Genomic DNA, 18,331 nt, shown 5'->3' with positions numbered 1-18,331 from the left:
GATCAAGGTATTTGCAGAGAAATGAATGGCATTAGAGCAGATTATGCTAAGTGAAGTTAGCCAATCTCAAAAAAACAAATGCCGAATGTCATATGTCTCTGATATAAGGGGGGTGACTCAAAATGGGGAAGAGAGGAAGAGCATGGGAAGATTACCTCTACATAGGGAAGAGGGGTGGGAGGGAAAGGAAAGGAGAAAGGGTATTGCATGGATGGTGAAAGGAGACCCACATTGTTATACAAAATACATGTATGAAGATGTGAGAAAAAAAAGAATAGTGTTACACTAGATTAGGTAGAGAGAAATGATGGGAGGGGACGGGAGATGTGGGGAGATAGGAAGGATAGTAGAATGAAACAGACATTATTATTACTGTGTGTATATATGTGACTGCATGACCAATGTGATTCTGCAACCTGTATACTCAGAAGAATGAGAAATTATATCCCATCTGTTTCAAATGTATGATATGTCAAGATCATTGTACTGTCATGTGTAACTAAGTAAAACAAATTAAAAAATGCACACTCACATGCATGCAAAATTATGCATAAAAACCCTGAAGACCAATTTATTATGATATAAATGATATTTGAAGTGATGTTTCAAAAAATTGAAAAATATTTTAAAATTTATAGAGCATAAATAACAGGAATATGGAAACAAAAATAAAGAAGGGAAAAGAAAAAAAAAAGCATCTTAATGAAAGAGGACTTTTTTTTTTTTCCTGTAGTGGTCAAATCTGTTGTCAGGGCTGGATTTTTAGTCTTTATATTTATTTCTCCATATTTTTGTCCACTGTTCTTTTGTTCTTCACCTAGCTCCCACCAGGGTGTAGTAGCTCTCAAATTCCAATCCCCCTGTATTGCACGTGATAAGCTGGAGAGTGCTGACGAATTGTGTAATTCTATAGCAGGGGTGATGTAGAGTTTTAGATTGGAGTTTCGAGTTATTGGGATTTGGATTTTGGTAGCTTTTATATCTCTATGGGTGGATATTTTAGATTTGTTACACTCCCCCTATTGGTGTGGAGTTTCCTATCTGTGCAGGGTTAGATCTGGGGGCTTCCAAAAAATCCACTTTTGGGGTATAGGAATTAATCCTCAACAGATTTCACCTTCACCTTTATGGATGTGAATTACTAGGTATTCGCCCAGGAATGTGTATGCTCTCTTGTAGCTGCAGTGAGCTCTTCACAATAGTACTTACAGAGTGCCAGCAATTATGGTTCTTTTTGCCTTGGGATACAGAGGCTATAGAGTCCAGGTAAAATGTTCTTTGTGCTTGTTTCAGTCTCTGGGTCAGGCACTCTCTGGGAATTTTTTGTAGGTATCTTCCTTTATGAATTCTGTTATGTTTTGGATATTAAGTGTCCCCAAAAACTCAAGTGTGAGAAAATGTATAAGAATTTAGAAGTAAAATTATTGTGCTATGGGAGCCTTAACCCAATCAGAGAATTAGTCCCCTGATAAGAATTAAAGAGTGGTAACTGAAAGTACGTAGAGGGTGGCTAGAAGAAATGGGTGACTGGGGGCATGCCTTTGGGGTACATATTTTGTATCTGGTGAGTGGAGTCTCCCTGCTTCTTGGTGCAATGCCCTGGGCCACTTCTTCCATCCCACTCTTCTGCCATGAAGTTAAGCCTCCTCCCCAGCCCCAAGAATGAAGCCGGCCTTCTGTGGACTAAGACCTCTGAAACTTTGAGTCCCCAGATAAACCTTTCCTCCTCTAATTGTTCTTGTTAGGTCTTTTTGGCCATAGAAGCAAAAGAAAGACCTGACTAAAACCAGTTCCCAATACCCAGTCTCCGTTCACAGCTCCACAGCTCCACAGGGACAGCGTTAATCGCTAAGGAACATTTTCCTCACCTGCCAGTGTGTTCCACCCTCAGGGAGAGTTTTCCACACCAGGCTTGCAGAAGGCTGGCTGTCCCCATGATAGGTTTCCACCCCTGTGGACCATTTGGGTTTGTTTGCACTGAGACACTTTCTGGACCAACTCTGTGTCCATTAATATCAGCCCTCCTGTGTAAATCCCAAGTTTCCCCAAGTCGATATTTCTTTATTGTTAAAAATTTCTTTATCCACTAGCCACACATCTCTTTTGTCTATATTCCCTGCCCTGCCCTGCTCTGCTGTTGACCTGAGGCATCTGTAAGGAATTATTTCTTATGCTCAAGTTACCAACCATCTGTAGCTCTATGAATTTGTTTTTTTTTTACAGTTCAGTACTGTGTTTCAGTAAGGTTCCTTTGTGACTCACCTGGCTGAGAAGCAGTCTTCCCACTTTCTAAGTCTGGTGCTGAGGAACTGCTGGGCCATATTTTCTTTCTCTGCTCTGCCATCTTGTCTCCTCCTCTCCTGCTCATTTTTGTTTTGCTTATGAGTCACAAATTCTGTTGCCAGATGGGAGATGCATAGAAACATTCTCATTAATAGTCACGAACCAGTGTGCATTATTACTCCTAATACTTATTGCATTATTTCTCTTGCTGTATACTTGTTGATATTGTTATATTATGAATAGGATTATAGACTTTATTGTCAGAAAGACCTGGGTTGTAATAAATAATCTGCCACTTATTAATCTCCATAATAAGAATGGTTACTTCACTTGTGAAAAGGTGACTATATAATATAGATATCAGTTTGTCAGTAGGAGAAAAATGGTGAGCGATTAGCGTGAAAATTTTAAAGACATGGATTCTACAACTATTCATTATCAGTATTATCTTTTACACAGTGTGAGGAATTTACAGGTTTAGATGTCATGAAGTGAAGATAATGCAGTTTGTTACAGTCATTTTCTGTGTAGGCTGGTGAATGGCTATTTAAAGCAGATCATTATCATATTAAGGAAATGTTCCTCAAAGGGAGAAAACACAAGTTTATTAGAATTGTCATAAACAGGCAAGGCGCATATTCAAATGACTCTCAAAAAGGAAACATAAGAACTAGAATTCTCAACACAAGTTGAAACTGTTTAAAAATGTAAAAAATATATTATAAAAATTGTAACATATATGTTTGTAGATAGAAAATTAACACATTGATATTCTAGACAAAAACTCTGAAAGAATCAAATATGATTTGAAATAAAAAGTGATTAATTTTCAGTGGCTTTAAATTTTAAAAAGTTAAGCTTCTAAGTATTTTTGCTTTTAAAAAGGGAATTACAACTTCAATTTCAGCTTTTATGTGTGATAATACTATTGAGAAATTTTTATATCTTAACATATGATGCATCATGCAGCTGAATTTTCAACCTGTAACTTGAAAAATCAGGTGGTTTTACAATTTTTATCCTCTGCACATAATTGCAAAGCACCTTACAAAGCTAATAATGTCTGCATTTGCCTAGATTTTTGGAGAAGTGATCATGAATATTGGATTTATGACTCTTGAAATCAAAAGTATTAATAAATTTGAAGGGGGTAAGTCAATAGATCTAATAACCTGTGATGTTCTTAAAATTTTAATAATAGCATTAATGAAATAATTAATAATTTTTTCACATGATAGTGTATATTCTTTGCCTTCCGACCCATTTAATCTTCACAATAAATAAACTAAGAATTAGCACTTTTACTAAGTTTTTTTTTCCCCCAGATAAAGGGTCTGAAACTCAAATCACACAGCTAGTAAATGCATTTAGGTTTATGTTTTTGCTTTTCATTTTCAAGTTGAAATTGTAGTGAAAGCTTAGAAGATGTTACTGGATAAGTCTCCTACTTAGAGCATATTGGTTCAGGTGTTAAGCAAGAGTGAAGAGAGACAACATGACAACTTGTAACTGTTAGGAATTTGACTCTGGATTCAGACTATTGATACCTATAAAACATGTATTCACAAGCCCACATTTTCTATTAAACACTAAGAAAATGGAAACTCAAAGGACATCATAGACAAGAAATTAAAGATTTTTATGAAGAAAAAAATTAAAAGTAATGAGAACTTGAAGAATTGGAAAGACACAGTGCACCATGATATTGTGAAAATACTAATTTTCTCAAATATAGGAGCTAAATAAACGACTTATTAAATAAAGCCTTTATCTCAATATAAAGACAAAAATATAGTGAACAATATCTTGAAATTAAACAACAATGTGGTGAAGTGTTTTTTAAGAATAATTATTAGAAAACAACAACAAATTAGATAAAATTGACACAAAAAGAAATAAATGGAACCCAAAAGTTCTGAAAGCAGATATATATTCATATAAAAACATCTATGCGCAATAGGTACATACTTCTTGCAGTTGCATTTGAAAACTAAAGAAAATAAATGATTTTCTCGACAAATGGAAACATAGGACTCTATTTAATGCTTTATGCCAAAATGAATTTTAGATAGATGAAAGATTTTTAGAGGAAGGGAACAGAGAGGGAGGGAAGGGGGTAGGACATGGAGAAATACTGAGGAGAAAAATCTGCCAATATTATGCTATGTCCAAGTACAAATATACCACAATGACTTCCACTTATACATATAAAAATAACATACTGATTAAAAGAAAAAGAATAGAAGGAAGATTAGAAAAATAGAGCAAGTGGATCAGTGAAGTGAGGAAGAAAAAGTGAGGGAAGATATTGAAGAAGGAGATCAAACAAATTATTTAATGTGCATGTATGAATAGGGCATAATGAATCCCATCATCATGTATAATTATAATGCATCAATAATTTTTTTAAAAAAAGACAATTAAAAACAGAAGAATGTCATTACTAGAACTATAAATATGGTGATTATATTAATAATCCCAATTGAGGTAAATATTTTCAGTATTCCAAAGTTAAAATGTGACAGAAAATATTGACAGACTTGAATACAAACAACTTTAGTATGTTAAACAAATCACGAAAACAAATGAAAGATCAACCAGAGACAAAGAACAAACTAAAGAAAAATTTTGAAAATATATGAAATGTGACATGTCCTTAATAAGAGAAAACTTTTTGAACTTATAAGTAAAGTTCTTAAATATGTACAAAATTTAGCTTCATAAATGTTTATTTCAGTGTTCATCACAGCAGCAGAAAATCATGTACAATAAAATGTTTTCATTATTTAACTCACCATTTGTAGATAGCCAGTAAGAAAATTAAAGAGTAAGTTGCAAACCTAAAAAAATGTTTACTGTATTCTTCCATTAAAAAAAAAGCTCTAAAAAGTAACTATAACTTGAATCCCACATGAAAGACTAGGAAAAAGTCAAAATGTGTTTTTTTTTTTTTTTTTGTGTGTGTGTGTAGTCAGAGGAATCACTACAACAAGAAAGAAATGATATGAGAAACCAAGAGATCATTAATCCATTGACCAAAAGACATAGAATTTTTCTTTAAAAATTTTTTCCATGGAAAATTTCTTTAAAAATCAAATGGCCTAAATTATATTAAGAAGTAGAAGATGAACATGAAAAGCATCACATCCATGGTAAAACTGGGGCACAGACACAAAGGGAATGTGAGGAAATCTCCATACTACAAAGTAGAACACAGAATGAGGAAAGTGTCAAAATAAATATTTTAAAATGCATTGAATGATCACAGAATGATAGTAGTTACAATGCTGAATAAAATGTAGCCATTTATTTCATAGCAAAATTCTTAAAATAGAATCAGCATCCTCTGATTCTTTTGAGGTCATATAAAAATGTAATTCTTAGAAAGTGAGAAACTCAATAAACCTGTGCAGTATAATCATAAAAAGAAGTAGATAAAATGGAAAAAAGCAGAATGCAGGTATGGGCTAGAATCCATATTTGAATGTTTACTCTATGCAAAGCACTTTAAGTATTGCATTTCACTTACTCTTCAGGAACTCTTATCTGTAGGGTATTTAAAATCTTTTAGTGAAGAGGAAACAAAAGGTTCAAGTACTCTCAGGAAAAACTGCCTTAGAGCTGACTTTGGTATCTTAGTCTAACTAAAAGCCTAGAGTCTTTTTACAACACACACCTGTACATCTAGCTGTGTGCCTGGACTTGTGTGAGAAATAGTAACACTGTTGTTGTCACCATAATAATAATAAACAGGTGCCCATTCAAGGACAGCAATATAATATTAGTACTGATTAAACCTGAATTAAAGATTAATGCTATTATTTGATATCCATATTTATATATTTTTAAATAGAATATGTACTAGGAAATGGACTTAGGAATAGATTGGGAGGCATTCAAAAATATTTTCTGAATGAGAATTAAAAGACAAAAGAATTTTTAAAAAGTTGAAATTTATAACCAATTTTACTCATGAGGTATTAGTGTAAAATTCAGCAGTGACTTGTACGCAGAATATCCAAAACTAAGATTTTGAAAGAGACACTTTCAAGATTTTGAAAGTGACTCTTTTATATTTAAAAGCTAACAAAATAGCATTTTGCTCAGTACTTAATGGATTGTTTTTTTTAAAAAAATATATATATATCAGGCATATAAATTTCATTTATAAGACATTCATCACACAAATGTTCAACCTTTACTTTCATGCTTTGTCAGAACTCAAATCATACACATTACTCATTCTACACATATTAATTGATTCTATTTACATTTTTATTTTTTTTAATTCCACCTCTGTGAGAGTCACTTAGGCTAACTAAAAATGAGATATTTATTTTCTAAAGTGCTCTTCCAAAGTATGTGCTCAGAAAATCTGGTGATTTGTGCAGGATGAAGTGATTATTAAATAAGTGACTGTTGCAATTATTAATACCTGGATTACAAGTATACCTATTAATATCAAGTACTAATTATCCATCTCAATGATTTATAATCTCTTGAAAGTTATTACACTGAAATGTTAATTGCTGATATAGTAGATATGAAATACATATCAACTAAATTGTTGATATAAGTCCATCTTTTTTCCTGATAGAATATTCTAGCTTTATTCACAGGGATAAATGCAAAAGCATAAACCTAGTGTTACCATCAATTATTAGCTCTCTTTCTCTTTCATTCATTCATTTCTTCTTTGGTAATCAGGAATTTGTCTAAATGCTTCCTCAGTAAAACCTTTTCTCATGTGTTTTGAGCATGTTTTCTGAGCCAAACTTATAGGATGTTAAGTGGACAATATATCTGTGATTATAATAGGAGGCTTATTTTGAGTCTATTATGTTAGAAACCTCTGGTGGGATTATTGTTACTGTGTAAAATACAGTGTCTTTATTCTTTGCTAGCTGTCAAGGACAGTCAAACTCTTTTGGATTTTCAAGCAATAGTAGAAGAATTGTAGTAAGATACTTTCCAGCATAATACCAGAAGAGACTTGTGCAAAACTCAAGGGGATATTCAGAAAATTTCTGTGCTAGACTAGTAATGAATACAAAGCCTTCCCATCCCTGTTTCATTGTAAGTGAGAGATATTGGAAAGAATGTGTGCTGACTATAAATATTAACATATAATGCCTGAGAAAGAAGATTACCATGAAAAAAATGTATTAACCTCAGGAAAATATTAATGGGAAATATATTCCCAATAATGTCTTTCACATAAGTATTTCAGTTCCTATGTGAATTACTTATATAAAGGAAAATGTGTATAGGTAGAGTCGACTCATCAACTCTTCTATGAAAACCAACTTAAATCTCATTACCCATTTTAAAGGTTTTGCAGGCTTCCCTCAATTACCTACAAGAGAATTAAATCAAATTCCAGAATTTTTGAGCTCTTTGAAACCAAGGCATTGACAGCAGAACTATGGAAGCACTCTTGGTAGAGGTGTAGCTGAAGATAAATGAGTTATTTTGAGTTCTTTCAGGTTCTCTTTATATTTTGACTCATTTTAAAAAATGAAGACAGTGCTTTGGTTTTTTAAATCTTGTCTATACAGGGAATGGAACATTGCTTGCTGAGAGGAATTCCAAGAGGAACAAAGAAATCTTAAAGACAATGCTATGGAATTAATGTCTATTGCCCCACAAATTCATATGTTGAAATACTAATCCACAATGTAAGGGTAGGGGGCTTTGCGGGGGGGGGGGGGGGGGGCGGGGGGGGGGTTGAGGGCTTTGCTCTCATGAATAGAATTAGTGTCCTTATCAAAGGAAAAGTGATCGATAATTCACCCTTCTGGCAAGTGAGCTTATAGCCAAAAGACAACAGCCAAGGAAGCTAGACTTTACCAAAGCTGCCTCTGCCTTCACCTTGGATTTACCAGTCTCTAGAATTATCAGAAATTATTTCATATTGTTTATATGCCAAACAAACTATCATATTATCTTAAAGCAGCATTAACAGACAAGACAAATAATATTTTAAGGATTTTTTTTCTTAATTTTATTTTCTGAGGAAAAGGAAAAAGAAGTTTTGTTGCTTTTTCTAGCAAAGGAAAAAAAAAAAAAAACAACAACAAGAAGGAACTCCTATCCCAGAGGCTGTGATTCTATCATCAGGGGAAACAAGGGGTTTTTAAAGCTGTGATTCAAAGACTACATTACAAGTGTTCTCTGTCTAGAGTTATAATTTACTTGTTAACTTGGCAGATAGTCATTTCTTAGATCTTCTGGTGCCATTCCTGAAGTCTGAATTACTTTGTTCCTGTGATGTGTGTGTGCTCAAGAACAAATAACTCTGTCTAGGATGAGAAGGAAAGATAATTCTGCTTCCCCAAAGATCAGGGAGGGGAAGACTAGGGAGGGGAAGGGAAGAAGAGAGGGGAAGGAAAAGAAAGAAACATGATCATTTTAAAAATAATTCACAATGGCAGAGCAGTAAGATCTATTTTCAAAGCATAAAGGGAAGCACTGTTCGATTTTCCACTGTAAATTTCTGCCTTACATTTATTTCTATGGAAAAATGGGCAATGACAACTCTAAGCTGCTTCCTACTGAAAGAGGGTGAAGCTGGGGAAAATGATCCAAAGAAGGTCTTGTTCTCCACCAGATGGGGCATGGAAAGGGAAGGGTATTCAGCATCAGGGCAGTTCAGAAGTCCATGGTGACAGCTGGTGGGTGACTGGACAAGGCATACATAGTGCAGGAATCATACTAGGACAACAATAAACAACACAGCAAACCATTCCATTTTTTTTTTTGAAACAATTAGTACAAAAGCAATGACTATTTCAACCATTCTCTGAAAACTATGAAGACAGTAACTCATTAGAGTTAAGATAGGATCCAACATGCCATTGATTGGTGAGTTGAGGCCATTTGAGTCTAGAAACATTAGCATAATTGTTAGAAATAGACACAACAGTTAGATTTTATGATAGTACAGGTAAGACAGATAATCTTAAGAATATTTCAGCATGTGAATTTTTTTTTTTGTCCCTGGGATTAAACCCAGGAGCATTTAAGTACAGAACCACATCCTCAGCCATTTTCTAAAATATATTTTATTTTGAGCAGGCTTTCGCTAAATTGCTTAGAGCCTAGCTAAGTTGCCGAGGCTGGCTATGAACTCATGATCCTCCTGCCTCAGCATCCAGAGCTTCTGGGACTGCACCACCACACCCAGCAGTATGTGCTTTGAAAATAAAGCCAAATTCAACTCAGGCAAATGAAATCACAGGAATTCAGGGATCTAATACCAGATTTCTGTTAGGCAACATACTCCAGTTTTAATATTCAATACAGTGGTCACTTATTGAAAATTTTAAAGAAGTGCCTAAGACACATTTATTTTGAGTACAAATAAGACTATTATGTAGGCACCACAAAATCTACTTTTCTCAGATCACTTAGTAATTCATTTTTAGAAGACATCATTTCTAGACAAGTATGCGTTTATATTTTATTAAAATGTCACAAATACCTTTTTCAATCATTTTGTTATAGAGAATACTAAAGACATATGGTCCAGAACCTTGCCAACTCTCATTTTCAAAGAATCAGAAACATTAAATGAAATGCTTTTTCCTGAGGAGTGTGTGGCAAGTTGAATTCCTATTTTCAGTAGTCACATTTCATACATTCTTTAAAAAAAAAAATTTAAAAAGTGAAATTCTCTCCTTTGCCTTCTTATCTTTGGAAATTTTACTCACTGATAATTGAATAACTATAGAATTTATTATCCAAATCTTCAAATTAGGTAACTTTTGAAAGGGAAAGAAAGTACTATTAATAATTTTTGAGACAATAAGGATTAAACCAAAGTAGTTCTAAAGAAACAGGAAGGTATGGTTACCCCAATCCTATAAGATTTACACACCTTCTCCCATGAAATATCCTACTGTTTAATTTGATATATTGTGGTTTAGATGTGAGGTCCTCCCCTTAAAGCTCATGGGTGAAATAGTGCAAGAAAGTTTAGAAAGCTTTAACCCAATCATTGAGTTAATCCCCTCAGAGGGATTAACTGAGTGATGACTGTAGGCAGTAGGTTGTGGCTTGAGGAGGCAGGTCATTAGGGCCTTGCCTTTGGGATATATTTTGTGGCAGAGCTTAGTCTCTCTCTGCTTCCTTGGTACCGTGTTCTCAGCTGCTTTCCTGTGTCACACCCTTTCATTAGGATATTCTTCCTTACCTTACACCCCAGGGAATGGTGCCAACTCTCTGTAAACTGAGACCTCTAAAACTCAGAACCCCCAAGTAAAATTTTCCTCCTTAAAATTGTTCTTTTCAGGGGGCTGGGGTTGTGGCTCAGCAGTAGGGTACTTGCCTAGGATGTGCAAGGCCCTGGGTTCGTTCCTCAGCACCACATAAAAATAAATAAAGGTATTTTCCAAATACAACTAAAAAAAATGGATATTAAAAAACAAACTTGTTCTTTTCAGGTATTTTTATTGCAGCAGCAAGTAAGTTGACCAAAATAGTATAGAAGAGTGGGAGAGATTGCATTCTTCTTTTTTCTTACACACAGCTAGAACACATTTCCCAGATTTTCTTATTACTGTAGCCAATGTATTGTGAACAATACATCTGGACCATAATAATCTCGTATTCTAGCTCCTTCATGTTCTTTATTCTTTCTTGATGTTTGACGTGGCCAGATCTTCTATGATGACCTTGGAAATCATGTTTTAATGATAGAGCTTCTTTCAATCTGGTTTTGATGAAATCTGCCACCTGTTATCTATCTAGAAGATTACCTTAACAAAAATAAATTTTTTAGTATTTTTATGGGTTGCTTTGTAGTCACTAAAAATAATATGTTGCAATCCTAATCCCCAGTATCCCAGAATGTTACCAATGGGGAAACAGGGTTGTGTCAGCTGAAATTAGTTAAGATGTGGTCACACTGGAATATGGTTTTCCTGGAGTATTACATTAAACTGGCATATAATGTGAATCCAATAAGATTGACATTCTAATGAAAAGTGGGAAATAATAACACAGGCACGGGCATGCAAAATGAGTGAGATGTGAAGACAGAGACAGATGAGCACAGAGGGAAGATGGCCATGGGAATGTGGAGGCAGAGGTTGAAGTGATGTTGATACAAACCAAGAAACAGCTAGGGATATCAGAAGGAAAAGAGGAAAGAGAAAGTATCCTTTTCTAGAAGCTAAGGAGTGACTTTGGTCCTAACTTTGAAATCTTGATTTCTAATCTCTAGCATTCAAAACTTTGAGAATAAATATCTCTCATTTTTAGCCATTCAGTACAGCAGTTAATATCACCTCAAAGAGGAGAAAAAGCCACAGTCCAGAAACAGTGAAATTTTTAAAAAATTATTATTCATGTGATAAGATGGACAAGTCTAGAAATTGGAACAAGAGTCACAGTAGGACAAGATCAATTCTCTAGTTTCACAGTTGGAGTAATTTTACTTCCCTATAATTTTTTAGGTATTTCCAGGCTATGAATAATTTGTAATTCATTGTTTTCTCTCAGAAACAAATAGCTTTGCCAAGAAAGGAAGATATTAAACAATCTAAATGACAGGATAGCAATTCTTTTAATGTATGTGGAAGATCCTGTTTAGAGACAATCTACACTTAAATGGAAAAATTGAACTTAATTATTTTGAAATGTCCTTGTTCTCTCAATATCAGAAACGCAAGATTTAAGCAAGCTTCTAAATGGGCTAATAGCTATTCCCATGCAAGCTTTCACTTGAAAAGCTGCTTTCTCCTTCTGCTACTAACCCCACATTTTTAAGAAAGTGATTCTGAAAATAAGTTTCATGTCTTAAGAATTAAACTAACTCTAACTTATAAAATGCATTAAAACATCCATTTACTCAGGAATAAAAAAAATCTCAAATATATCTGAGTAGAAATCTCAAACAAATATGTTTATAAAACAATAGCCCAAGAACTCTTTATGAGAAAGTATGTGGCATTGTGTTGTTTAAAAGAGTCAGATATATGGAAGTAAAGTCTAGATTATACTAACAAGTATAGAGAACACAACATTGTGTCCACATTTAGCATTTGACCAGAAGTAAACCATCAATTGTAACTAAATATCAGACATACATCACTGTGGTCAGTAAGATCTGTATCTATTTACCATTGAGCACATAACAATAGCATCTGTGGTATACTAAATGATTCCATAACAACAATAAACCTGTGACAATCTACGGGTAGGAATTATGTGAAGAGTAGTAATAGCTGATGCAGAGGAGAGAGCACCCCTGAACTGCATTCAGGAGTTGCTAGCATATCTTGGCCAACAACAAATGCTCAGCCAGCTCCCTGACAGAGAAACATGCCTTATCCACAGGTTATAGAATAAACACAGATGTAGCAAAATGAGTCACTAGAGGAAAACAAAAATCTAAATTGAAGGTAAATGAAGCTTTGTGCACATGCATGACAAGAAATCCATTGAGCAAAACTAATTTTATATCTATGGCAGAATGGCTGTCTTATATGTTGGAAATAGGGAACAGGAGGAAAAGAAAATTATCACATAATAGCAGACCTTAAGGTATACTAAAATAGAGAATGCCTTCTGTATTGGCAAAAGAAAGAAAAAAATAAATTCTAAGAGGGAAAATTCACTCACAGAGCTATGAAAATGGAATAAAGAAATACTGATACATAAAAGAGAGAAAGAGGGTATATAAAAGAACATATTTAGAATAAGAAAAATATTCAATGAAAGATGCAAGGAAAAAAATAAGATCCTAGAATATTGGTTTCCTTTAGAGTGCACACGAAATAGCAGGAATACCACTCATTTCTAAGAATATATTTTATTAAAAATTACTATATATTCCCTTCATTTAAAAACTTAGCACACAACCTTGTATTATTTATTGGAATAAATCATTTGTATAGGAGGAAACCTCCTTTCTGTGTTAAACATGTGCACAGATTTTTATACTCATTGAAAACAAAAAGCCCACGAAACTTCCCTTGTTTTTTAAACCTGGTGCAGTCTCGAAAGAATGCACATGTTTGGAAATATAGAATAATATTAGCACACATTTCTCAAGGCAGAAGGCTATGGGTTAGCTCCTTGAAAAAAAAAATTCTACTACCTATGATAGTTTCCATTTACTATTAGTTGGAAAGTTCTTTGGAATTAAATTTCTTAGAGAAAGAAAATAGAATTTTCATGGTTCCTTATAAATTAAGTTTAGTTAGTAATAACCTTGATATGAATTCACATTAGTGGCCTTGTCTTTTTAATGAGGAAGCATGATTGAATGAATTTTAGTATTCCAAATTCCTTTTCCAAGTGTGTCAATAGTTTGAAGTGACCTTGGAAAGGATCTCAGCTCACACATAACGATATCTTGGTAGAAAGCCATTTGGCCATAATAGGAGTGGTGGGTCAGCTCATCCTGCCCATTTGGCACAGATGTGCTGCTTGGCCTAACCATCCTTGTTTATAGCCCTGAGTATTGGCTGCCATGAGGAGAGAAGGGAAGTGGAAATCACTCTGTCTTCCTGTACTGAATCCCACTGAGGCAAATCTGTCTTCATTTCATTTGTTTAGATGTCTGTGGGTTAAGGAAGCAAGTTCAATCAGTGAAGTGATCTAAATTGAAGTGTTGCTAAAATAGCAGACCTGCAGTATGGACCTTACTAGAAATTAGGAAGAGATGAGAATGCATTTTCTGAAAGTTGTTGATCTCCTCAGGAATGGAGAGAAGTTTGGATCCCTCTGAAAGGAAAGCATAATATGTTTAGACAAGATTTGTAAACAAAGCTGAAAGACTATAGTTTTTAAAAATTGTATTTGAATTTTTTTGTGTGTTTGTGTGTGGAAGGAAATAAAAAATAAGGTGCCAAGAGGAAAACAACAAAAAGACAGTCCTTGGATAATATCCAAAAAAAAAAAAAGAAAAAGAAAAAGAAAAAAAGGCTAAGGATAAAATACTTGCCAGCTAGTAAACGGACTTCTTCCATTAAAACAATTTTCTGATAAAAATAGCAGCAAAACCATCCATTTAAATCTTGATTCTCTGAGAGACAGAAAATAAAGGACGTTTCAATTCAAACGGCAATTCATAAGTGTTATGGTTTAGATGTGGCGTCTCCCAAAAGCTTACATGTGAGACAATGCAAGAACGTTTGCAGGAGAAATGATCAGGTCATAGCCTTAATCTAATCAGGGAATTGAGCCCAGATGGGATTAACTGGGTGGTAACTAGAGGCAGGTGCGGTGTGGCTGGAGGAAGTGGTTTATTGCAGGATAGCTATGGGGTATATATTTTGAATCTGGGGAGTGGAGTCTTTATCTTTCTGCTCTCTGATCATTGTGTGAGCTGCTTCCCTCTGCCATACTCTCTGCCATCATGTTCTATGTCACCTTGAGCCCAGAGGAATGGAGCCTACTGTCTATGGATTGATACCTATGAAACTGTGAGCCCTCAAGTAAACTTTTTCTCCTCTGAAATTGTGCTGGTCAGATCCATTAGTCACCAGCAAAAAAGCTAACTAAAATGATAAGAAAGGAATACTAAGACTTTTTACCTGGTAATTCTGGATTCCTAAGAGTGAAAAAAAAGAAAATCTTGTGGCTCCTTTATAATTAAAGATACTAGTGACTCTAGGGATATTTGATCCCAAAATTTGATCTCTAACTCAAAAAAGATTCTGATTCTGTAAGAAAAAGAAACCAGGATGGAGCATAAGGACTTTTAAGGCAGAAGTTTATTTGGAGAGATACAACTCCTGTGGAGATTTCTACTTTTGACAGTGGGGTGGCTTTTAATGTATCAGTTTGGATAAGCTAAATTCTGTTTCCCAAAATTCTCTTCCTTAAATATTTCTGGCTGAGAGTTGCTGCAGGACAAATGTGTATGAGATTTGGAAGGTGAAAGTGAAAGAGTGGCCACTTTTATTCTTTGAAGATCGAAGTAGGTCATTCATGTCTTTGCAGATTGTCTGGTTCACATTGTTCATCCAGGCAACATCTGGATCCCCATGGCTAGCCACCTTGAGATATTTGCTATTGGCTCCTGTAAATCCTGGTGTGAGTGAGGCAAGAGCACCACTATTTTCGATTCCAGTGAGAGACAGATACATGCTCCAGGTTGCTACATGGAATTCCCATTGGCCATTGCTCTCCCAACTTTCTCTTCTGAATGCCTGTCCAACGACCTCAAATCAGCACCAGAAAACGAAGAAATATCCAAACCAAGACTGTTTTACCAGCTCCTACAATCATGTAAGTTTTCATCACTCTATAAATCCCATCATTTCCTGTTGCTCTGAATGAGTACTCTCCTATTTTTCTTATTCTGGTACAAGATTTACTCTCTTAAAATGTCACACTGTATTTTGCATCATATTGCTAAAGTTTCCCCACTAAGATAAATATTGCCTAAGTTTTTAAACTCTACACATCAAAGAAGAAAATGGTTTATTCAAGGACAGAATCCAGTAGCATCCTTCCACCTAGCAACCCTCTAATTATCTTTTTCAGATTAAACCCAGTTCTCCATAGTTCCATCTTTCCCATGAGGAAATGAGATATCAGAACTGATATCCATTTCTTTTATTTTTATCTTTTTAACTTTTTCTTTTGTTAAGATTCACTCAGAGAAGTGGGTACTTGTTGCTATTACTTCAATAATTAGGAGAATTTTCTGGTAACATGAGATTGTAGTTAATGATATTCATTTTGAAATTATACATAAAACAAGGTCCTGCCACTTTGTGTATTCATAATCTAATAACTTATAAGGCCTTTTCTTAAATTTTTTTTTTTAGTTGTTGATGGACCTTTATTTTATTCATTTATTTCTATGTGGTGCTGAGATTCTAACCCAGTGCCTCACACATGTGAGACAAGCGCTCCACCACTGAGCCACAGCCACAGCCCTTATAATATTTTTTTTGATTTAGGGTAAGGTGACTAATCACTCCTTTCTTTTCCCCTGAGTTTTTTAAAAATTTTGATCTCAAGTTAATTAATGGTAGTATTTCTTTTTATTATTTATCTAAAATATGTGAAATATGCCTGAATTCTGGCAATTAATTTAAAAATGTGGTACCCCTTTTCTGTATCAAAATTTTCTGACTGAGATCTGACCAAAATGGACTAAGAGGGCATGTCTGAAAAGTTGTAGATCCTTTCTTCGAGTCCCAGTGCTAGTTTTACTTAGTTGCTTATAAAGATTCTAGAGAATGTTTGAGCAAACTAAGTAGTTTCTCAAGGTAACAACTGATGCTGTTTCACAAGAGAATTAGGCAGTTTGTGATACTGGAAATACACTCTCAAGTGGAAAAAATTGCTAACAAATAGTTAGCCATAACCAGTGTGTAATTTATGGGCAACAGTCATAAACACAAACTACCAGCATTAAATTTCTTATTCTCATTTTGCAGTAAGAGGACGTTAACAGCTGGCAATCTGTATTTGTTGGAAATTAAATATTACTGAATAAGGTTAAAGGAAAAAAAAAACTGTCTCTGCATGATTAAATTCTTTTTTTAGCACACACTGTTTAATTCGGAAGGTTCTGGACCTATAATAAGCCCAGCTGGTTTCTTGTGTGTTAGCTATATTTAAAAATACATTAGAGGTTAAAATCTAATTTTCTAATTTCAATAGCACATGCATCTAGCTTTTTTGGCTGCCAGAATGATGCCCAGTGTTCAGTTGCATTGGTTGCAGTGGATGTATGTCATTTATTTCTACATTGAAATGCTTGTGGAAATTTAGATGGATCCACATCCAAAAATGATAATATGCTATTCCTCTCCTGTACCCTTTGGTGACCACACACTGAAATGGTGTGATTAAAACAAAACATAAATATTTTACAAAATATTTATGTAGAATTTTTCTTAATCTTTATCAGTCATTCTGAAATGATCTGTATTAATATTACTGTGAGATAGAATTAGTTATTCCTAGAAAAAAATCTCTCAGTGGAAGAGCAACAGTGTTAGCAGGCAGTGATTATTGGTTCTCAAAGAGAGAGCTGATTAAAGCATTTTCTCTCTACTATATGCCATTATTGATCTTATGGAATATCTATTAGAAAGGTTAAAGGCAGATTTCTCCATAACTACTGATTTGACAGTGCAAGTTTGTGACCTTTGAAAGATGAGTTTTAATGACCTTGCAATCTCTCTTTAGTAAATTGAAATATATCAATATGCATGAGAAGCAAGGATGAAATAAAGAGCCTAACAAGTTAAATAGAGAAGAAAGCAGCTCTAACAGAACAACCACTTTAGTCTTTTGTTTTCTCTAGGAGGCTGTTTGATGCCAGCTAACCACATGGGCATAACAGAAGGCACTGTGGGCAGGAATATCAATGAGTTAGATTTTTCTTGCCTTAGGGAAGTAGAGCAGGTTGTTATGCACTCAAACAAATCACCTTTGTAAGAAGAAAGTGGTCCACCTTTGCCCCTTTCCTCCAACCTCAGAGGACCAAATGAGCAAGAATTGACTTTGCCTGTGCTGATTCTTGGCTCTGTGATCGGAAACTTCATCATCAGTGAAGCCATTGCTGCTATAATCTCTAGAAAAATTTTTTCCAAGCAGCACAATCCTTCTTTGAGTCAGCACACACCCCTCAAATACATGATGGCATCAGTGCTGCTTCTGTCTCTGTTGAGTGTTAACATGGCAGGCAGATCATACCAACTGTTGGCCTCAACATAAACCCCAATATTTGCCCATGTTTTTGCCCTTTCACCTTTAATGGCAGAAATATGCCCTACTTACCTGGTTGGTCAGGCAAACACTCCTTTATGTAGGAGTATATTGCAATGTAACTCTAGAATCAAGGCCCAGCAGCAACAGCGCATCTCTAAAACAGGAATCCCAGAAAATGCCAAAGAAGAGAAAGAACTTGTGAAACTTCTCTGGAACCAAGGAAAGAAAGATGGCATTAAAGGAGTGATCATTTATATCAAGTACTCATACATACATTAAAAATAGGCAAATAAAATAAGCAATAAAGCTTAATCATTGAATTTAACAATATAGCTATGTTTGTAAATTTATGATTCAGTAG

This window comes from Urocitellus parryii, chromosome 10 (assembly GCF_045843805.1).
Source record: "Urocitellus parryii isolate mUroPar1 chromosome 10, mUroPar1.hap1, whole genome shotgun sequence".
Taxonomy (NCBI): Eukaryota; Metazoa; Chordata; class Mammalia; order Rodentia; family Sciuridae; genus Urocitellus; species Urocitellus parryii.
The sequence above is the reverse complement of the archived record's forward strand: the minus strand, read 5'-3'. Positions refer to the sequence as shown.